The 22,648-nt window shown below is 39.9% G+C and overlaps 1 long non-coding RNA gene across 1 annotated transcript in view; it reads left to right on the top strand.

Moving 5' to 3' along the window:
* Window positions 1–12,200: 12,200 nt before the first annotated feature.
* LOC119921148 overlaps window positions 12,201–22,648 on the top strand; it is a 63,709-nt gene continuing 53,261 nt past the window's right edge. Inside the window, exons 1-2 of the long non-coding RNA XR_005448470.1 lie at window positions 12,201–12,413; window positions 15,898–15,971. This is a non-coding gene — a long non-coding RNA (uncharacterized LOC119921148). The remainder of the gene's footprint in view (window positions 12,414–15,897; window positions 15,972–22,648) is intronic.

The raw sequence follows: 22,648 nt of genomic DNA, 5'->3' as shown, positions 1-22,648 counted from the left end.
ATTATTATTATTATCGAGCTAAGTCTTAGTTACACATCCTTATAACTGTCATCTCCCTCACATGCTGGGGCGAGTTGCAGTTGTTGGATCCCATTGCTAGATTGTAAACTCCTTGAGACCAGGGATCATGTCTACTTGTTCTCTACTAAATGCTTAATACAGTGCTCTGCACACAGTAAGTGCTCAATAAATACTGCTGATTGATTGATTGATTGATTGATTATTTGATCCACCTGTTGGAGACTAGCTACTTGTTTGACTATATATAATATAGTTTAGATTTCTAATATAATATATATAATATATAATATAATATAATATAAATATAGAATAGAATTTCTAGACTGTGAGTCCACTTCTAGACTGTGAGCCCACTGTTGGGTAAGGACCATCTCTATATGTTGCCTACTTGTACTTCCCAAGCACTTAGTACAGTGCTCTGCACACAGTAAGCGCTCAATAAATACAATTGAATGAATGAATGAATATAATAATATACCATACTGCACTGTACCATATATAATAACTAAAGGATATAAATGGACAAATATAGGTTGTATGTCACAAAGGGTAGGTTTTTGTTCCACTTCTGCCTCTCACTGTGAGACCTTGGGCCAGTCACATAAACTGTGTGAACTTCAGTTTCCCCATATGTTAATTGATATACCAGATGAGGTAACTGAGGCCCAGAGAAGTTAAGTGACTTGCCCAAGGCCACACATCTGACAAGCGGCAGAGCCGGAATTAGAACCCATGACCTATTAATTAGGATGGTAATGGTCAAGATGAGGGTCTTGATTAATAGGAATTAGAAGGCATGTTCCACATGCCAGAGAAGCAGCGTGGCTTAGTGGAAAGAGCCCAGGCTTGGGAGTCAGAGGTCATGGGTTCTAATCCTGGCTCTGCCGCTTGTCAGCTGTGTGACCTTGAGCAAGTCACTTAACTTATCTGGGCCTCCGTTATCTCATCTGTAAAATAGGGATTAAGACTGTGAGCCCCATATGAGACAACCTGATTACATTATATCTACCCCAGCACTTAGAACAGTGCTTGGCACATAGTAAGGGCTAAACAAATACCAATATTATTATTATTATTATTACTGTTACATGTACCCTGAAGATTTTGTTTATGGAAAAGATTAGGAAACAGGGTTTAGTCTAAATTAAGATAAGGACCAAACAATTCTACATTGTGGATACCTTTTTCTCCAGGTATAACTTAGGTAAAGAGACATCATTCACCGTATGACTAGCTCTTCAGGCTGGAACTCAGGACAACAGACACTTCCAGTGAAGGAAGTTCCCAAGTATTTGACTTCCCTTGTCTCTGTTCTCAAGACAACTTGGCTCTACTCCTTAGGGATGCTGAACCATTCCTAATAATGGCACAGTAGTCGTGGGGAAAGAGAGAGAGCAACCTTTCCTCATAATGTCCCAAATGATTCTGGGGGATTCCAGAATGTTCCAAATGATTCTGTGAGCTCCTGAAATGTCCCAAATGATTTTGGTGGAGGAGGTTTTTTTTTTTTCCCTCCAGGTCTACAAGCCCAGTGGAAATAGAAAAACAAATAAGGAGGATGAGTGTAGGTCTTTCTCTCTTGAGAGAGAAGCAGTGTGGTCTAGTGGATAAAGCATAGGTTTGGGAGCCAGAGGTCCTGGGTCCTAATCCTGATTCCACTACTCACTACTCACCTGAGTGAACTTGGGGAAGTCACTTAACTTATCTGTGCCTCAGTTTCCTCAACTGCAAAATGGGGATTCCTTACCTGTTCTCCCTCCTATTAAGACTGTGGACCCCATGTGAAACAGGGAACTGTGCCCGACCTGATTAACATTTTATCTACCCCAGTTCTGGGAACAGTGTATGACACATAGTAAGTGATTAACAAATGCCATTTGCCAAAAAAAAGCCCCATCTCCTTCTAGGAGTGAGGACCTAATTTATCTGTCTGTGTCTTTTCTCTCCATGTAAATAAACCTATTTTTCATTCCCTATCAGTCTGATAATGCTAGCATATGACCAGAAGTAACCATCTCTTTGTTTTGAGGATTGCATACACCTACCTATGTAAATTTAGATTTAATTGTATGTACATATCTATGTGTGTGTGTTATTAAGCTATTTGACAGTGACATTTTAATTAGCACTTATTGTATCCTTGTTATTCTTCCGTACAATATTTATATGTTAAGGTGTCTTCTAAAAAATTAATGCACAATGGACAATCCCTTCTACACCGTGTGCATGTAAAGATGGTCCTTTGTTGTGTATTTATGATTGCTATTTGAAGCAACTGGTACTCTTTTGGAATCTGCTTCTTAGCATCCTGGCTTTCGTGAATCCTCTATTCAAATAAGTCTGATTGCCACATAGCAGATTGGTCTGTCTGTAGCAGATTGGTCTGTCTGACACTCATGTCTCCTAACAGGACTCTGTTCTTCAGTGCAGGAAAAAAAAAAGAAAGAAAACAAAGTTTAGAAATAATGTGATGTTTTTTTGCAAGTGCATTTAACAATTACGTTCTAAACTGGAATATTTGTACCTGCGTAGTCTATTTAGAAAAATTCTCCCTTAAAAATCCTATTGTAGTTGAAACCATCGTATCTTAGACTTATCAAAATGCTGTCAGAGCTATGGTAGCTGTTAAATACATATCTGTTAAACATCATGAGGATGAATAGAATTTGTCACACTTGGAGCACAATTTTTGTTTACATACATGTACCACAAATATGCATTTAATTTGCATTTAAATAGAAAATAAAACATCACTGAATGAATGACTATTCAAATAAATGTGATTGAAGTTTGTCAGAAGATTCTCAATATATTATAACAATCACTTGATATGTGTGGAATATTCTGCAACTGTCTTTTTAGTGACTGTTCTCAACATGAAACTTATTGTAGAATAATTATATGCCAAATGTGTATTAGAAACATATGTTGCAAATTGAATTTGCTCAACAGTTTAGAAAATTGCTATACATTGGATATTTTATATACATTATTATTATTTTTTTGAAAAGTATGGAAAATCTTTAACATGCATTTAATATTCATTTATTCCGCACTAATCCATTCCCTTGATACTCAGTGCAATGTTAGTTATACTTACATATTTAGAGACCTTATTAAAATTATTTTTTTAAACACATTTATAAAGGATATATTTCCTTCAGCTGGTGATCTTGCCTGTCACCTAACCCCACCCCACCCCACCCCACCCCTTCTGATCCTTCATTTTCCATAGGTCAATGTGGGAATTTTCATGCAACCCAGAATACCACCAGGAAAGTCTTGCGCGTTTGGGAGAGTACAGTACAACTGAATTAACATCACATTTCCTGTCCATAATGTGCTTACGGTCTAGATGAGGAGACAGACATTTATATGTGTCTGTCATGGTCCCTGACACTGTTTCCACTACTGATCCTCTCCCTGTCACTGCCCTGAGACTGACCTTAGTCCAGCCTGCCTCTCTGCTTTCATTCATTCATTCATTCAATCATATTTATCATATTTAATATTCATATTAATCATATCAATCAGAGCGCTTTCTGTGTGCAGCGCACTGTACTAAGTGCTTGGGAAGTACAAATCGGCAACATATAGAGATGGTCCCTACCCAACAATGGGTTCACAGTCTAGAAAGGGGAGACAGACAACAAAACAAAACAAAACGACAGGTGTCAATTCCATCAGAATAAATAGAGTTATAACTTCAGCCCCTGCCCCCTCCGTAACTTCACTGTCACTATTTCTGCTCCCATCCTTCTGTTGGTCATGGCCTCTGATGCCAGCAGACAAGTGGCAGAGCAGGAATTAGAACCCAGGTCTCCTGACTCCCATCCGTGTGCTCTTTCTCTCAGGCCACACTCCTTCTCCAATATATAACTTTTTTTCTTTCAATTTAAATGGGCTACAGAATCCCATTCCCCACTCAGGATCACACCTGAGTTTCCACTACTCTACCAGACTTGGCTACAGTAAGGAGAGTCAAGCAGAGACATACCCATTCCATTCTTGGCTTGAGCAGTGGCTAGCGAGTGGAAGGCAATCTGTCACAAGTCAAAACTCACCTGTGCTGGGCAGCAGCGGTATGGGACAGTGTCGAGGCTGGAAACTCAAGTTTACTGCATGGAAGACGGCAATGGTAAACCACCTTAGTATTTCTACCAAGAAAACTCTATGGATATGCTACCGGAATAATTACAGAGGGAGGTAGGGTGTTCTGGCAGAGAAGTGTCCATGGAGTGGCTAGGGGTCGGAGATGACTTGACAGCATAAGACAAGACAAAACGGTTCCCATCATAAAGTCAGTGTCATTCCTTGCTCTGTATGATTACAACAATGGACCTCCATTACACACTTACATCACAAGTTCTGATAACTTGTTTTGGCAAAGGACATCTCAAATCAAAATCAGAACGTTCGGGGGCAAAATTCAGAAACATCATTTCTGGAAGCCGTGTTTTCATCTGAACCCCCTGAGGTCCCATACCTCAGTTACATCTTAGCAAATATCTTAGACAGCGATGCCTTAGCTTAAATTATGTAACATTAGCCTTAGGGAATTTATTGTAAAATTACTCTTAAGTTCTCCACTAAGCCACAGGTGGTGATAGAAGTGGGGAGAACCATGCATATTTATCCAGCTGAAACTTTCTCTTTTGTTCCCTGAACATTCTCCACAGCCTCGGACAGAAATAATAATATTTGGGGAAGATCAACTATTCAGTTTATATCTATAGGTTAGGATCCTGTGGGAAAGTATCATCCATAATCATGAAGGCTGGCACATTTATAGGAGGATTATATTGCTTAGCGATCATGATTGATGGAGAACAATGTCTGTATTTGGCCTGGTAATATAAACCTAAATTATTAGTGAGAGAAAAATGGAAATATGAAGAATGTATCCTGAGTGAAGTGAGTCCAGCCTTTGATAAGCAGTGCCTGTATCAGCAGGGAGTACAGTTTAAACTGTCCATCTCCCGCTGACATCCATTCCAGGTTTGGAATGGAAATAACTTTCCTCCAACTGGGGCCTCATTTCTTCTACTCCCTCTCCCTTCTGCATCACCTGCACATTTGAATCTGTGCCCTTTAGGTACTAGACAGTCATCCCACCTTAAGCCCCATGACACTTATGTACGCATGGCTTAGGAGCCAGGGGTCATGGGTTCTAATTCCGGCTCCACCACTTGTTAGCTGTGTGACTTTGGGTATGTCACTTAACTTCTCTGCGCCTCAGATACCTCATCTGTAAAATGGGGATTAAGACTGTGAACCCCACGTGGGACAGCCTGATAACTTGTATCTGTCCCAGTGCTTAGGACAGTGCTTGGCACATAGTAAGCGCTCAACAAATATGATGATGATCATCATCATATATTTAAGTTTATTTAGATGCTTGTCTCACCCTCCATACTGCAAACACCTGCAGAGAATGGTCTACCAACTCAATTTTATCATACTCTCCCAAGTGCTTAGTACAGTGCTCTGCACACAGTGAAGGCTCAATAAATTCTATTGATTGACTGAGAGAAATATTTTCAGAACCTTTGCTTCTCCTGCTCTTCTTAAGTTTGTTGTTGTGTCTGCCTAAAGTGAACTGCACGTAAGTTTGAAAAAAAAAGTGGAGTCTGAGCATACACTGCGTACTTCTTGGCAACAAAAGAGTATCTAGTCTTGTTTATGTCCCAATAAAAAATAATTTCGATGCAATCCAGCCTTGATAAAGCATATTTGAGCTAGTGATGAATTCAGGTTCACCGTGCAAATTTTTGTGTCATGTCTGATTGGCTTAAAAAAACATGGAATTATATCTGGGATTTCTACTACCTCCTACTTCCACTCCTCCTGCCTTTTCCTCACCCTGCTGCCCCTTGGCCCCTCATTTTTCCTACCCTGTCTGGACTCTGTTGGCAGGGAAAATCCCGAGATGCTCACAGTTTCCGGGGCAGCTCAACAGACAGATATTTAATGGATGACTCCACCACGGTTCTTTTTTTTAATAGTCTTTTTTCAGTGCTTACTATGTGCTAGACACTGCACTATGTGCCAGGTCACAGATTATCTGTACCTCAGCTACCTCATCTGTAAAATTTGGATTAAGACAGTGAGCCCCAAGCGGTACATGGACTGTGTCCAACCTGATTAGCTTGTATCTATCCCAGCAATTAGTACAGTACCTGGGACATAGGAAGCACTTAAGAAATACTGTAAATAAACAAAAAGAGAAACAAAGAAATGACTGTTTTTGAGCAAGAGTTTTAAGGAAGAAAAAGAGAAAACAGTTCCAGGATCTGCAAACACTTAGTATTGCAACCCAACAAGTATCAGCCTATTTGTGAGTACAATGAGGTTTTTTCAATGGCTATTGCAGTCTCACATGTATTGATATGTGAATTCTATCATCAGTGGTGTCATCTTCCAATGTGAAAGACAACTCTGTAGTTGTGATAGTCTGTTCTGAGCCACCCACAGTCCCTCTCCCTACCCAGTGGAGATATTGTGGAATGAGAAATGGGGCCAGTTTTTGATCATGGATTAGAATATCACTGAGATGGTAGCATTGAAGATGTTACCACCAGTATCACCATCACTGATAGTATTCATTGATCACATTGTATGCAGAACACTATACTAAGCCTTTGGGAAAGTACAACAGGATTGGTACACATATTCCCTGCCCACAATGAGGACCATACTTCGCTCTCAGCCATTTTGTAAGCTATCTTGAATGGCTAAGGGAAAAAAAGTAAGCAAGAAAAAGCATTATGTAGGTGAGTTGTCAAAATGGTATACACTGAATGCTAGTCATATTCTAGTCATGATAAGTAAGATACAGGTGAATCGTTAACCTTTGATGCTGCCAGTCTTTGAGCAGTTTAAGTGTCATGGACCAGAAGACAATTCAACTGCTTTGGGAATCCTTTCAAAAGGTTTTCTTCAGGTTGAAAGGGAAATAAATAAGAAGAGTGTGGAATGTGAACTAATAGATGTCTTAAAATGTTCTCCAAGTGTCAGTCCCTACCTTGCTGTCTCATTCATTGTAGATCTGAGAAATCAAAGTTTGAATTAAATGTTTAAAGATGTCCTTTTCCTGAATTTCACTGAGGGTCTAAGTAAATAGTTTTGAGGCTTTAGCTCACTAAGGAAAACTTACCTAGAAATGACATGTGGTTGAAGGTAACATTTACAATGTGATCTGTTATATCAGTTTGGCTTTTCTGCAGAGAAAAGGGTTCCCCCTGTTCCCTTGGCAGGGGGAGAACCCTTTTCTCTGCAGAAAAGCCAAGCTCATATAACAGGTCACATTATAAATGTTACCTTCAACCACATGTCATGGGAACAGGGAACAGGGACATATTACTGCTAAAATCCACCATTTATCTTTCACTGCTTCCTCTCTTTCAACTCTTCAGTTCAGTCTATCTCTAAATCCCATCAGGTTTGTCCTCTACATAATTGTCCAAATCTTCCCTTCCTTTCCACCCAAGCAGTCAGCAGCCTCGTCAATCAATCAATACGATTGATTGATTGATCCAGACCCTTGTCATAACCTTGTTCAGCCACTTTACCTCTCTTCTCATTGATCTCCTTGCTTCAAGTCTCTACCCACTCTTAGCCATACTTTTTTGCACAGGTGATTTTTTTAAATGTCATGCTGCACACATCCCCCTCCTTCAAATCCTCAAAATCTCTGACTTTACAACTCTCAATCAGCTCTTTCAACACCATGTATCCTCTCTCTTCTCCCATGACAACCCAACTCATTGGAATGAAATGAAGTCAGATGCTTGCATACTTTGCCACTCTTTATTTCTGCCTACTCAAGGTTCATATTGAAATTGCATACCTTGCTTGTGATGCAGATGTTCTGATCATATTTTGTGCTTGCTGTACTTTGGACATTGTGCAGAGTATACAAAAAAGACTGCCTGTGCTATCTTGATGAGTATGAATTCGGCAGCATTTTAAGCCAGCTGAAACAGATTGCAACTGGAATCTTAGAGTCCAGAGAACAGCCCAGTTTAAAAAATATGTATTTTTAACTATTTTTTCCCCATCTTATAAAAAAACTCTTGAAGTTGAACTTACATATAACCTCAAAGGACATTATTTTTCTGAGTTGCTTCATGACATCTTATGCATTAAATTAATTCCCATTACAAGGAATAATCCTTTAAAATATGGCTGATTAATCAGGTAGAAAAATGTTACATTGATATTCTACGGAGTCTTTTCAAAATGCTCTCTAATGGGAACATTAATTCAAGAAGGAAAGAAGGGAATGGAAAACACTACATTTGCAATGCTAGCTTTGTCCCCAAAATATTTAAATGATGCTTCCAGAGACTTCAAGTGATTTAGATGAAGTAGTTACTAATCATGTATAAAGGAAATCATCTGGAAAAAAATTAAAGAAATTTTTTTTGAATACGGATCAAATGTACATATCATATCATAAGATACATATGTAGTATTTGGGGAATATACATGGACACATGTTTCTGTATAATATATATGGATATTTATGTCATGAGCCCCGCCCGGGATTCAGTCTCTGACAATATCAAACGCGCGAACTATGAGCCCTTAATCAGGGATTTGACTCCCTTTTTAATTTGGGCACTCAAATGACATGTTCCAAAAGTAATACCAAACACCACTGTTACAGGGGAAAGCTGTATTTTATACTAAAATAGAGGTTAGGGCACACACGAACACAAGCACACACACATGTATATGAAGTATAACACCTAGAGTTACCAATCCAACTGGTTTCTCCCAAGTCTTAGTGAAGATGATCTCAAGTTGGAGGAGGTTTAAGGAGTTTGACTACCTGCAGCCCATTTGGTTCAAGTCTTAGGCGCTTGGCTGAGGCAACTGTAGGCATCTTGGTGCATGGCTTAGATGGTTCCACACCAGGCAAAGAGGGCCAGTTCATTCCCCGTTTTATCCATTGTTCTTGGGGTGGGACGGAGGTTGTAGCAGAGGGGCTGCTCAGGATTGCTAGCTGTCTTCTGCTCTTACCAGGTAAACCAGAGGGGACAGTGGCCCCTTCCACCAGGTTTATTCTCCTGTGGGCATAGATACATCCAGCAATCTCTTTCCTGCCCAGGCAGAGCAATTTAGCCCCTCCTTAAGCCCTCTGCAAAACAATTTGGTTCCTCTCCAACAATTCAGGTCCTCAAAACTCCTCAGAAAGTTAATATAGTTTCTCCTCTAAATTGTCCTTTGGCCTTGTTGCTCTTGGAGTCAAATAATACAGGATGGAGTCACTCTTGCTCACCACAATATATATATTCCCCAAATAGTAGATTTTCTTAGCCCATGCCTTTGAGCCTTTGTAATGCCCATATTTTAGAAGTATTTGTTCAAATGAAACTGTAGAGGGCATTGGTGAAAAAAGGACCTAAGTAAAGAAGAGTTGATGGAGAAAAGGAGGTAGTTTTACCTCCTACTTTGTGGATTATCTTGGCTGTTTGCCCTCGGGGCCACTCACTTTAAATTTATTTTGAAGTAGACAGGAGAAACTAAAGAGGGAGATGAAATTCAAGCTATTTTTTAGTAGCTTTAGTGAAAAGGTTGCCAGACAAGGGTCAGCTAGACACTGTAGTTGAAATTAGGTGTTAGAGTTATCTGCCTTTCAATTAGTCTTGCTATTCCTGTCTCCCACTTGCAGCTGGCTGTCAAGAGTTGGAAACTGTTATGATTATGTCGGGAAAGCCCTTTTTAGTAAAATGAGCATCGATTCCTACCCTAAGAAAAATGAATGTCATAGCCTCGGACTAAGATGTTCATGCTGTTCAGAGTGACAAGTAAACTTACAAGTCAAAATGGCAATTACTATCATCTGTGCCTTTATTTTTTTTCCAGTGCTGTGAGTTACATTATTCTGGCCTCACTACTGACAGATGGATTGATTTGAATGTCTGTCTCTCCCTTTAGAATGTTTATTGTTGCATTGTACTTTCCCAAGTACTTAGTACAGTGTTTTGCACACAGTAAGCACTCAATAAATGACTGACTGACTGAATGAAGGAATGAATAAGCTCCTTGTGGGCAGGGAACATGTCTACCAACTCTTCTGTGTTATACTCTCTCAAGCATTGAGTAGAATGTCCTGCACAAAATTAAGTGCTCATTAAATATAATCCATTGATTGATTAAGGTCAAAGGTTTACATTAATAGAAAAGTTATGCATCTTCCATTGCAAACACTTTCTTTGACTAGATTTTAGGAAGTCTGCTCAGAAAAGTTTTGAAAGGGATAAACACAACTCTGTGGAGGGGAAGGTTATCATTTGCCCTATTTACATTGAGTAATTGGAGGAAAGAAGCCTCAGGAGCTCAATTTGCAGTCCATATTTCAAGGTCCCCTTTTCCCTTAAATTCCAGGATTCACATAGTTGATTGGTTATTTTAATTTTGGGTTCATTATATGGTAACATTCCCCATTGCATGTCTATTACACATGGCTGTCATTAAATTACCATACAATTTTGTCTCATGTAACTAATTTGTAGTTCCTCTAATGTTTTAAAATCCCTCTATAAGTGTTTATGAAAAAAGCATGATTACATTTCAGCCTAAGCACAGGACTTCACTCCTTGTTCCCATGGAAAAAACAAAACAAATTTAGTAATGCTGCATCAGTTCATTTTGGCAAGAGGAAATAGCCGTGCCCTCGTGCTCAAAGTGAAGAATCCTAAATCTGGTGGCACAGTTCTACACTGAAATATGCACTGATTTTTGCCCAAAGTTTGTCTAAATACTTGCACCCAAAGTATTGTAACTGGATGGAGCAAGAATGGGAGAGGGTGAGTTGTGGCAACTATCCATTCAGGTGTAAAGTAGGTGGCAGCTCTTTGCCTCAACAAAGTGTATAAAGAAAAAATTCAAGTTTGAGAAAGTCAGTGCTTGAGAATGTTGTGTTCCCCTTGTTACTGAGAGTGACTGAAGATTGAACATTGTCCAGCAGCCCATTTCAGGAATGTTTTTAAGGAAAAATGAGCCAACTGCATGATGGAAAGGCTACTCTGTTCTACTGAAAGTTTGAAAGTAAAAAATAAAATAAAATAAAGCTTTTACCTGCTGATAATTTATTTCCCTAGGTATTATTTTCCAGTTTGATAATGCAATAATAATAATTAATAATAATAATTATGGTATTTGTTAAGCACTTACTATGTGCCAAGCACTGTTCTAAGCACCGGGGTAGACACAAATTCAGCAGGTTGTCCCACATGGGGCTCACAGTCTTAGTCCCCATTTTACAGATGAGGTAACTGAGGCACAGAGGAGTTAACTGACTTGCCCAAAGTCACACAGCAGACAAGTGGTGGAGCTGGGATTAGAACCCACAACCTCAGAATCCTATGCCCGTGCTCTTTCTACTAAGCCACGCTGCTTCTCACAAAATAAATCATAAGGCAAATTGTAGGATAACATAACTTAAGTACTACTTAATTATTCATGTCGTGGAGTGGTTCAGTGAAAAGTTGATATTTATTGAAAATCCAAAAATAATTACAGCCTTTGTGTGGACAGAGAATGCATCTACCAACTCTGTTGTATTGTGCTCTCCTGAGCCCTCAGTAGAGTACACACAGTAAGCTCTCTCAATAAATTCAATTGACTGATTATGTGTGACATTTCTAGCTGGGACATGATAGTGGTAAGGCCACCATCAGCTGTTAGTGTGCACTGGAGTGAGGTAAGAGTTGTTTTTTATTTTTCATGATATTCATTAAGTGCTTTTATGTCAAAGTCACTGTACTAAACACTGGGGTAGATACAAGACAATTGGAGTGGACACAGTCCCTGTTCCTCATAGGGCTCACAGTCTTAATTCCCTTCTTGCAGATGAGGCAACTGAGGGACAGAGAAGTAAAATGACTTGTCCAAGGTTGCACAGCAGACAAGTGGCAGAGCTGTACTTATAAATGAGGTCTTTCTGACCTTGTCTGTGCTCTCTTGACTAGGCCATGCTGCTTCTCATATTCAATACATTGCCCCTCGTGTAACACACGACATAATGTCTCAGAACACAGAGAACAGCATGATTCTGCCTCAAGTCATGCCCTGTGACATCACTGTATGGTTCTGTTGATAAGCCCTTGCTGTGTTCAGAATATTCTACTAGGAACTTGAAAGGGTACAACATGGTTATGGGGTAATTGTATGCTAAAATGTAAAGGACTAAGTTATAGGCCTGAAAGTAAATGAATTTCCTGAGAGAAAGTGTCTAGGTCACAGAAAACATACCAACTTGTCCAGGGAAATGGGGAAAAGACCATGAGTCAAAACAATCTGCTGAAGGAGATGAAAATCAAGAAGCAACAAGTTATCACCCACTAGACCTCTGAACGGCACCTTGACAGGGAACTCGACAGGTAAATATTCCCTCAAACGACTAATTTGTAAGGTGTTAACAGTCATTCTATGGGAAGCAGTGTGGGTCTGTGGAAAAGAGCTCGGGCTTTGGAGTCAGAGGTCATGGGTTTGAATCCCGGCTCCACCATATGTGTGCTGTGTGACCTTGAGCAAGTCACTTAACTTCTCTGAGCCTGAGTTACCTCATCTGTAAAATAGGAATTAAGACTGTGAGCCCCATGTGGGACAACTTGATCACATTGTATCCCCCCCAGCGCTTAGAACAGTGCTTTGCACATCGCAAGTGCTTAACAAATACCATTATTATTATTATTATTATTATGTCTCAAAATGCTGACAAGGCAAGTAGGGGCTTTTCAATCAATCAATCAATCAATGTTATTTATTGACCTCTTACTGTATGCAGAGCAATTAATCAATCAGAGGTATTTATTGAATGCTTTACTATGTGCAGAACACTGTACTAAGCTCTTGGGAGACTACACTATAACATAGTAAATAGGCACATTTGCTGTCCACAAAGAGCTTACATTCTAGAGAAGGGTGAATCAATCAATCAATGGTATTTATTGAGCACTTACTAGGTGCAGAGCACCGTAATAAGCACTTGGAAGAGTACAATACAGTAGAATTAGTAGACACATTCCCTGCCCCATGATGCCCTTACAGTCTAGAGGGGGAAACTGACATTAATATGAATAAATAAGTAATTTATAACATCATTTAAAGATACGTACACAAGAGCTGGGAGGTTGGGTAGGATATCAAATGTCCAAAGGTCACAGATCCAGGTGCACAAAGGATGCAGAAGTGGCAACGACCCAGGAAAAAAAGTACATTCCCAAGTACTTAGTATAGTGCTCTGCACAAGAGTAAGCCCTCGATAAATACCACTGATTGATTGGTTGATTGATTGCTCAAAGTGTTCAATAAATATGTCCATTCCTCCCCATCTGACTAAATGAATGTTTAGATAATATCTTAATAGTGCCTTTGTTTGCAATTTTAAGAGACCCCTTGAGACTTTTCTCTCTAAGACCAGAGAAGCAGTGTGGCCTAGTGGATAGAGCCTTAGTGTCAGAGTCAGAAGGACCTGGGTACTAATTCTGGCTCCACCACCTGTCTGCTGTTTGACCTTGGGTGAGCTGTTTCACTTCTCTGGCCTTCATTTACCTCATCTGTAAATTAGGGATTAAGACTATGAGGCCCATGTAGCACAGGACTGTGTCCAACCTGATTATTTGTATCTACCCCAGAGTTTAGAACAGTCCCCAGCACATAGGAAAAGTGTAACAAATGCCATTTAAAAAAAAAGACAACTGCATATGTCCCATACTCACTTTTCTGGTTGATGAAAAAGTGAAGGGGGTTTTTCATGCCTCCGAGTAAATATGGTCTTGGGTTAGCAGCACTTTTCATTCATTAGGCCCATTAAAATTTTTGGGGTAGAGGCAGTGTCTGAGAGCATCTGAGTTGGGCCTGAGTGAATGGGTAAGGTTTAGGCTCCTCTGTTTGCTCTATTAAGAATCTGAGAGCTGATGGGGAGAGGTTTGGTATTAATTCTGAGGGTGGCTTTTAGAGAGGTTTCACAGCCGGTCCTTTGACTCCAATGATAAGAAGACGGGAATCTTTGAAGCAACTGGAAAATACCTGTTGATCATACATGCAGGAGATTTGTGACTCTTTCACAAAAATCCCTGAGATGGCCACCAAACACCAGAGTTCTATTCCAGATTTAATAGAGTCTAGGGCTTTTAGCAATGATGCCATTTGGTTAAAGTGTAGGGGGTGGGAAGAGGATATTTTTCTAACTGGTTGCATATAACATGACAAAGAGGATTCTCAAAGCCACACCATTTAGAGTCATTCCACCTTATCTCTGTGCTCCTGTCCAACAAAGTCCAACACCACAGTTGAAAACAAACTAGTTCACTAGGTGGGCCATTGCTATGACCTAATAAGAGTGTTGCATATGGACTTAGGTTCTTTTGAATGATGGTGGGTGGATTCTATATCAAAACAACGGCCAACTGCCCTTCTGTGCACAAAACAATGTCTCAGTTTAACAGATTTTACTATTTCAACAGATTAAAATGTTTCTCCTAACACCCTCGCCAATGGCCCTGAAACAACTCTCAGGGAAGTAATTGATTCTTGATAGACAAGTTATTGAGGTGAGGTTATTTCCGACTAAATCAGCCAGTGAATTCAGAACAGGACTTGACTGGGAAGATTTAGAGGGCAAAGAATGATAACCAATTTGGCAGCCTTCCTCCCTTCCGGGGCACTTGCAATGATTTTCATGGGGGTAGGTTGATTGAAAATCCTTACTCTAAACTAGGGTCTTCTGGATCTTCCATCTTCCCAAGTTCAAAGAAGCCTACAGACTTCTGACATTCAATCTATCACTAATATGAGAAGATTTTTCTTTTCCCACCCTCACTGCCAATTCATTTCATGGTGGGAGGTTGAGTTCTTATTCCAGGCTGAAGAGGCATAAAAGCATGATTGCCATGGAGATGGAAAACTTCCTTGTATTATTTCAAACATGCCCACTCAAAATGGATAAGCCACATTCTGCAAATGCTTCTCTTTCCAATAAATGTTTATATCCTTGCTACTGAGGTTCAAATCCCTTTTCTGATAAACATGGAAGACATTTGCACTGTACCACAGATGACCTCGTCGATAGAAGCCCAGCCTCTGACATTACAATGATGCAGACACAGCTGTGCTGACCCTTTTTTTTTTCTTTCCTTCAATGACGTATCACACCAGCTGGTCTCCTAAAGGGATGGGCGAACCCAGCCGGAGCTGAAGTCCAAAACACTTTTCAAAGAATCTGTCAAGCGTTCTGCCAAGTGTTTGACCCCATATGCATGAACCCCCTGTGTATTTGGAGGAACAATTGAATCCACATGTTTCTGATTCACTTGTCCTCAACTCATCAAAACGTTGTTTCAGAAGAATGAACTGGGATACAAACAGGCTTATGAATCTTTCTCCCCGAACACATTTGCTTCAGAAGAGAAACTTCACATTTTGTGAAAATTTGGGGATGCAGCGGTACCTAGTGGATCAAACATGGGCCTGAGAGTCAGAGGACCTGGGTTCTAATCCCATCTCTGCCACTGCTATATGAACTTTGACAAATCACTTAATATATTTATGCCTCAGCTCCTCAACTGCAAAATAGGAATTCACCGTCTGTTCTCCCTCCTACTTAGACTGTGAGGCCCATGTGGGAAAGGGACTATATTTGGCCTGATTAACTTTCATCTACCCCAGTGCTCAGAACAATGTTTGACACATTTGACACATGTTTGATATTTTAGCAAGTATCATAAAAAAGCTCAAATTCAGTAGATTTCCAGGAAGGGAAGTCTTTTCTTTTGCCTTGGTGAGACAGTGTGATATTCAGGAAAAATTGACATTTTTTACTCTCTTGAATACCCTACCTGAAATCTCCAAAATTTCCAAAAGGTGGGGGTGCTTCTGGAACTCTGAGGACTCACAGACAAGAAAGGGAAGGAAAAGAACATCATTTTCTCCTACAGGTTAGTTTAACCTCAACCAAAACATGCAGTACGAGCATAATTTATAGTGATGGGTCCTTGATTTCAATGTTAGTAAAGAAACATTCAAAATGACATTAGGAATCTGGACTAAGAAAATCAATTTAGTCAGAGCTGATGCTGGGCACTTAGATCTTTCATCTCTAGGCTATATATTATTAGATGCACATCATTATGGACATTGTTATTTAAAATTATTAAAATATCAGTTCAGGTTATTTTGACATCTGAAAGGCCAAAGGTTAATTCTACTTTTACCCCCAGAGCAGTTGAATAAAGAGAATGAGTCAGAACTAGGCATTTGTAGATATGATTAGCCTCCACACTGTGGCCTAGAAATCTTTCAAGGAAAATCTATAGACAGGAGGGGTCATAAAAAGAAGCCCAGGTATTCAGCTGCTACAGTTAGTACAGGGCGAATTGAAATTTAGCACCAATTTTCTAGTTGCATCATAAAAAAACCCTAAAAAACACTCACACAAAAACAGGACGTTTTGTTTGTTTGTTTCCTTTGGCTGGCAACGCACTACTTCTTAAAGCAGAGAAATCCCCAAAGTAGAGTTAATCTTCTTCTTGTATGTGTGTGGGGCATTCTTCCATGTTCTTCAAGCAGAGCCCAGGCCAGCTCCATTCACTGAGATAGATTGCTGTCTGTTGAAATCGTGCGGCCTCTTCTGAGCCAGATCTCGTTCTCACTGCGGCGTAACCCGGCCAGTGTTGAGCCGCTGGGACAGACAGGAATCAGTCAGCGAGGATTGCTCCTCAACATGTGGCTTATTGCATTCTGTCCCTCTCGAGGCTCAGCAGAATCCCTAATCCCCAAATTCATTATGATTAACGTTTGGGGAGCTAAGTCTGTGCTGACCTGGAGGTCCAGCGTAGGGTGTGAACAAGGTGAGGATGTTCCAGGCACATTCCCTAGGCTTTGGACAGACGGCTCTTCTCGGTCCCTTCCTGTCAGTATCAAGACCATGTTGGAAATACCTGGGGCCTACACACACTTCCTCACCTCTCCTCCTTCCCCTTCCTGATTTCATACTTTCCAGAGAAGCCATGTGGCTCTGTGGAAAAAGCCCCTGCCTCAGGGTCAGAGGACTTGGGTTCTAATTCCAGCTCCACCACTTGTCTACTGTATCACCTTGGGCAAGTCACTTAATTTCTCTGTTGCCTCAGTGTTCTTATCTGTAAAATGGGGATTAAAGGACTGTTCTCCCTCCTATTGGACTATGAGCCCCATGCAGAATAGGGACTGTATCTAATCCGATTATCATTGTATCTACCCCAACATTTAGTACTTAAATACCCCAATTATCCTAGTTATCTCTGCTCAGGCTTAAACTTCTTTCCTTCAGCTGGTAACTTTGCTACAAAACAATCACATTCAATTTGGACTGAGAAATATATTTTAAAAAAATTGCTGCATCTGATCAGGAACCTAAGGAATGCCAAAGGCCCTGATGACACAGTAGAGTAATAATCAATCAATCAATCAACCATATTTATTGAGCACTTACTGTGTGCAGAGCACTGTACTAAGTGCTTGGGAAGTACAAGTTGGCAACATATAGAGACGGTCCCTACCCAACAGTGGGCTCACAGTCTAGAAGGGGGAGACATAGAACAAAACCAAACATATTAACAAAATAAAATAAATAGAATAGATATGTACAAATAAAATAAATAAATATAGTCATAAATATGTACAATCATATATACATATATACAGGTGCTGTGGGGAAGGGAAGGAGGCAAGACGGGGGGATGGAGAAGGGGCTGAGGGGGAGAGGAAGGAGGGGGCTCAGTTTGGGAAGGCCTCCTGGAGGAGGTGAGCTCTTAGTAGGGCCTTGAAGGGAGGAAGAGAGCTAGCTTGGCAGATGTTGGGAGGGAGGCCTCACAGCTCTGGCTTTAGGGGACTGAGGAGCACAGTTGTGTGTTGGGAGAGAATGGACTTTTTCCCACTCAATGTGGAATCCCCTGTGGAGACATTTCTCTGAGCATCTGTACACCATCAATGTCACGTAAACTGGCAGCTGCCATTTATTCAGGTCCACCAGCTAACTCTGTCTTATGTTTCTGATTTCTTCCCCTGCTATCCTCCAGCTCACACAATTTGATCCTCTCGAGCTAAATGTATCTCAAAACTTCATCCTAGACTCTCCCTCTCCAACCCATTGGCTCATCCCCCTGCCTTGGACTCTGCCAGTGTTCTCCACCATCAATCAATCAATTGGAGGTATTTAATAATTGTAGCATTTAATCAAGCACTTGCTCTGGTCCAAGCACTATACTAAGCTATGGAGTAGATACAAGATAATCAGGTTGGACACAGTCCTAGTTGCACATAGGGCTCACAGTCCCCCATCCACCTCTCAAAATTCCTGTCCAAACTCCTTGAGAGGATTATATAAACCCTCTCCAAGTTCAACAATGACCTGCTCCTTGCCAAATTTGACTTACTGTCCGAGCTCGTTGTGGGCAGGGAATGTTTCTGTTTTTTGTTGTATTGTACTCTCCCAAGAGCTTAGTACAGTGCTCTGCACATAGTAAGTGCTTAATAAATATGATTGACAGGGAGAACAGGAATTGAATCCCCTCTGTACAGTGAAGGAATATGAAGTACAGAAAAATTAAGTGATTAATTCAAGGTCAAACAGCAGACAGTGGGAGGAGCTGGGATTAGAACCCATGTCCTTTGACTAACAGGCCCAATGCTATTTCCATTAGGCTACACTGCTTCTCCTTTTCAAAAAGCTCCTGAAGAGACACCTCGCCCAGAAAGCATTCCACAATTAATTACCACCATCTCTCATTTTTGTGTCATCACAACCGCCAACCTGAGCATTTATCAGTCAATCAATCCATCAACTAATGTTATTTTTTGAGTGCTTATTGCTTGCAGAACACTGTACTCAGTGCTTGGGAAAGTAAGGGGTCATGATCCCTGACCTCAAGGCATTTATAAAGTTAATGTTGAGGATAGACACACAGTAAAATAAATTATAAGTAAGGAAGTAACAAAGTATAAGAACATATTTAAGGGGTAGGGGTTGTGGTAAGTACTCAAGTACTTAGGGGATGTCTACTCAGGTATGTGGGTGCAGGATGGCTTATGGTTTTTTTTGCTGTTTTATTTAGTTATGTTTTGTTGATGGTATTTGTTAAACATTTGTTAGGCACTGTACTAAGCACTGGGGTAGAGAAGCAGCGTGGCTCAGTGGAAAGAACATGGGCTTTGGAGTCAGAGGTCATGGGTTAAAATCCCAACTCCGCCACTTGTCTGCTGTGTGACTTTGGGCCAGTCACTTCACTTCTCTGTGCCTCAGTTCCCTCATCGGTAAAATGGGGATTAAGACTGTGAGCCCCACGTGGGACAACCTGATCACCTTGCATCCCCCCAGTGCTTAGAACAGTGCTTTGCACATAGTAAGCACTTAACAATGCCAACATCATTATTATTATTATTATACAAGTTAATCAGGTTGGACACAGTCCATGTCCATCATGAGGTTTACAATCTTAATCCCATTTTACAGATGAGGTAATAACGACAGATAGAGGGAAGTACACTGATTGAAACTCGAGGAGGAAACTAGATTTTTAATCATTTTCCAGAAAATGCTTTTGTCCTATCAATACTTGTGATTCCACTGTGAAAAGGGACAGAACCAGACTTCAGCTGGTGAGAATCAAATGATTTAGGCATGACTCATAAACTATAGCATTTAATGCAGGTTTGAAATTAAAAAGTACAAATAATCATTGAATGTAATCCTCTGTGTTAATTCAGAATTTTTTTTATTATAGAGTAAGGATGTATTGCAAGATATTCATTCAATCATACTTATTGAGCACTTACTGTGTGCAGAGCACTGTACTAAGCCAAGCCAATAAAAGAATGCACGTTCTTGAGTATAATTTGACATCTATAGGTCAGAAATAAAGCAAACTGCCCCAAATTTAACAGGGGCAAGTGGATGTAGGAAATTTTGTTTCTTATTATAATATTTACATAAGCAAGAGTCAGTGAGTTTTATCTCTCTGTGTTTTGGGGAGTTTTTGTTGTTGTTGTTGTTTGTTTGTTTTTTTAAAAAAAATACTATTTGTTAAGCCCGTCTATGTGCCAGACTCTATATTAGGCACTGCAAGGTGATCAGGTTGGACACAGTCCCTGTCCCAAATAGAGCTCACAATCTTAATCCCCATTTTATAGATGAGGCGATTGAGGCACAGAGAAGTTAAGTGACTTGTCCATGGTCACACAGCAGACAAGTGGTGGAGTCAGGATTAGAAGCCAGGTTTGATTTGGATGTGCAGATTTCAGAGAAAGCTACACTTCTTGGTCATCCTAAATTATATATATTTAAATCAGTTTTGATGTGTAAGGATCTTAAATCTATCTTTTTTCCTACCATATTCAATATCTTCTTTTAGGCAAGTTCAGGAAAAGAAACAAGAAAACAAGCCCTTATCTACTTTGAGGAAATTAATACAATATAAGGACTTTAGATTTATAGCTTATCAACCAAACATCCTCTTTTGGCTCTTATCAATCAATTTTAATAATTGTAATAGCTTGATCTTTATAGGGTACTTAAATTTTTACAAACCATTTTTGCATTAATTACCTCATTTTATCCTCTCAACATCCCTATGAGGTATAGAAAGGTTAAGTGACTTGAACAAGGTCACACAACTGGGCAGGGGCAGAGCTGGACATAGAGTACAGGAATGCTGACTCCAAATCTCATGCATTTTCCAATAAGGTATTAATTCCTATATAATGCAATGGAAAAATACCAGTCCAGAAGCTGGAGTATCTGTGTTCAAGTTCTTGCTCTGCCACCAGCCTGCTGTGTGATCATGGACAAATCACTTAACCTCTCTGTACTTCAGTTTCCTCATCTGCAAAATTGGGATTGTAATGCCTGCCTTTCTACCTACCTCATGGGGTTGTTGTGAGACCAGAAATGAAATAAGTAATGTCTGGGGGCTGTGGGAATAAAAGTACTATATAAAAAATAAAACTTGGGAAAGCAGAATTGTCTAATGGAAAGAGCATGGGCTTGGTAGTCAGAAGACCTGGGTTCTAATCCCTGCACTGCCACTTCCCTACTGTGTGACGCTGGACAAGTAACTGCTCTGTGCTTCAGTTTCCTCTGTAAAATGGGAATATGAGGCATGGCTCTCCCCCTCAGACTGTGAGCCTGATGTAGGACAAGGATTGAATCTGATCTTATTATACTCTATCCTCTGCTTTGCACCTAGTAAGCACTTAATATGTACCATTTTTATTATATCATTTATACATTCAGTTATTTCATCCTGATATATGTGCAGCATTAACTGCTATATCCATGGTGTTCCTCTTCCTCACATTCTTGGTAATTAATTCTTGTCTGTTAGACTCCCCCATTGGACAGTAAACTCTTGAAGGACAAGAAGCATGTATCTTAAGCTCCTTCTAAACTGTAAGCTTCTTATGGGCAGGGAACATGTCTATAAACTCTGCTGCACTGTACTCCTCCAAGCACTTAGTACAGTGTTCTGCACACAGTAAGTTCTCAGTAAATACCACTATTATACTCTTGCATTTACCATGAAATTACACTAAACTACATTGAATTCCATTGATTAACTAATTCCTTTATTTTCATTACCATGGCCATTTCTAAAAGCAATAGGTAATGACAAAGGGGCCTTCTAATAGGTAAGAGAAGGTGAAGGAATCAGAGGCAAAGAACACACAATAGACAAACCTTTACAAGACCTCCTGTGTCATTCTTATAAATCTTAGGCTCCTAATTTGGGAGGGGGTCGGGGGTGGAGGCCTCTCTCAAAACCCCTATTTCCTTCATGAATTAACTCCCTGTTGGTTTTGGTTTGGTTCCACACTGAAATGGTGTTAGTGTCATGGTAGAGGCATATTTGTCCATGAATACACAAAGCAAGTATAAATGTAAGCTCATTGTGGGCAGGGAATGTGTCTGTTTATTGTACTTTAGTTTTGTTGTCATTGCTGGCTTTTTTATGGCATTTATTAAGTGCTTACTATGTGCAAAGCACTGTTTTATTTAGTTATGTTCTGTTTATTGTATTTGTTAAGCATTTGTTAGGCACTGTACTAAGCACTGGAGTAGATACACAGTAAACACTCGATAAATACGAATTGAATGAATAAGGCACACCTGGAGATGCCTTCAATAATCTAACCCTGCTTTCCCCAGCCTCAGGGCTCTAACGTCTTTTATAAAGCTTCCTAGTTGAGTTAACCTGGACATAAATAGAGTCAGGAATCATTAGGGAATTATCTACTTCATAACACGTGAAATGGGAGTCATTTCTTTTTCTGGTCCTAATCCCATTTTCAACAGCAGCCATGATTATTTATTAGGCAATGGCTTTCTGAGGGAGGTAATTAGGAGAAGGTGTCAAGTTTTCTATCACTGTTTACCCTTGGTTTTAATGTAGTTGTTCTATTTTCCTCATTCATGGAATACTCTTGTAATGTCCACACGTTACTTATGGATTTTAGTGCAGAAGACAAGTATAGAGAGTGCCATGGGTCAAGCCTTATATAGGGAAGCTATTTTAATTAAAATGTGTCAAATAAATTAAATTTAATAGGTATTTCCAAAAATGTAGTGCCACAATAAAAATTT

The sequence above is a fragment of the Tachyglossus aculeatus genome, assembly GCF_015852505.1.
Source record: "Tachyglossus aculeatus isolate mTacAcu1 chromosome 12 unlocalized genomic scaffold, mTacAcu1.pri SUPER_6_unloc_1, whole genome shotgun sequence".
NCBI classification, from domain to species: Eukaryota; Metazoa; Chordata; class Mammalia; order Monotremata; family Tachyglossidae; genus Tachyglossus; species Tachyglossus aculeatus.
Note: the sequence above shows the minus strand (reverse complement) of the source record. Positions and strands in the feature narration are given on the sequence as shown.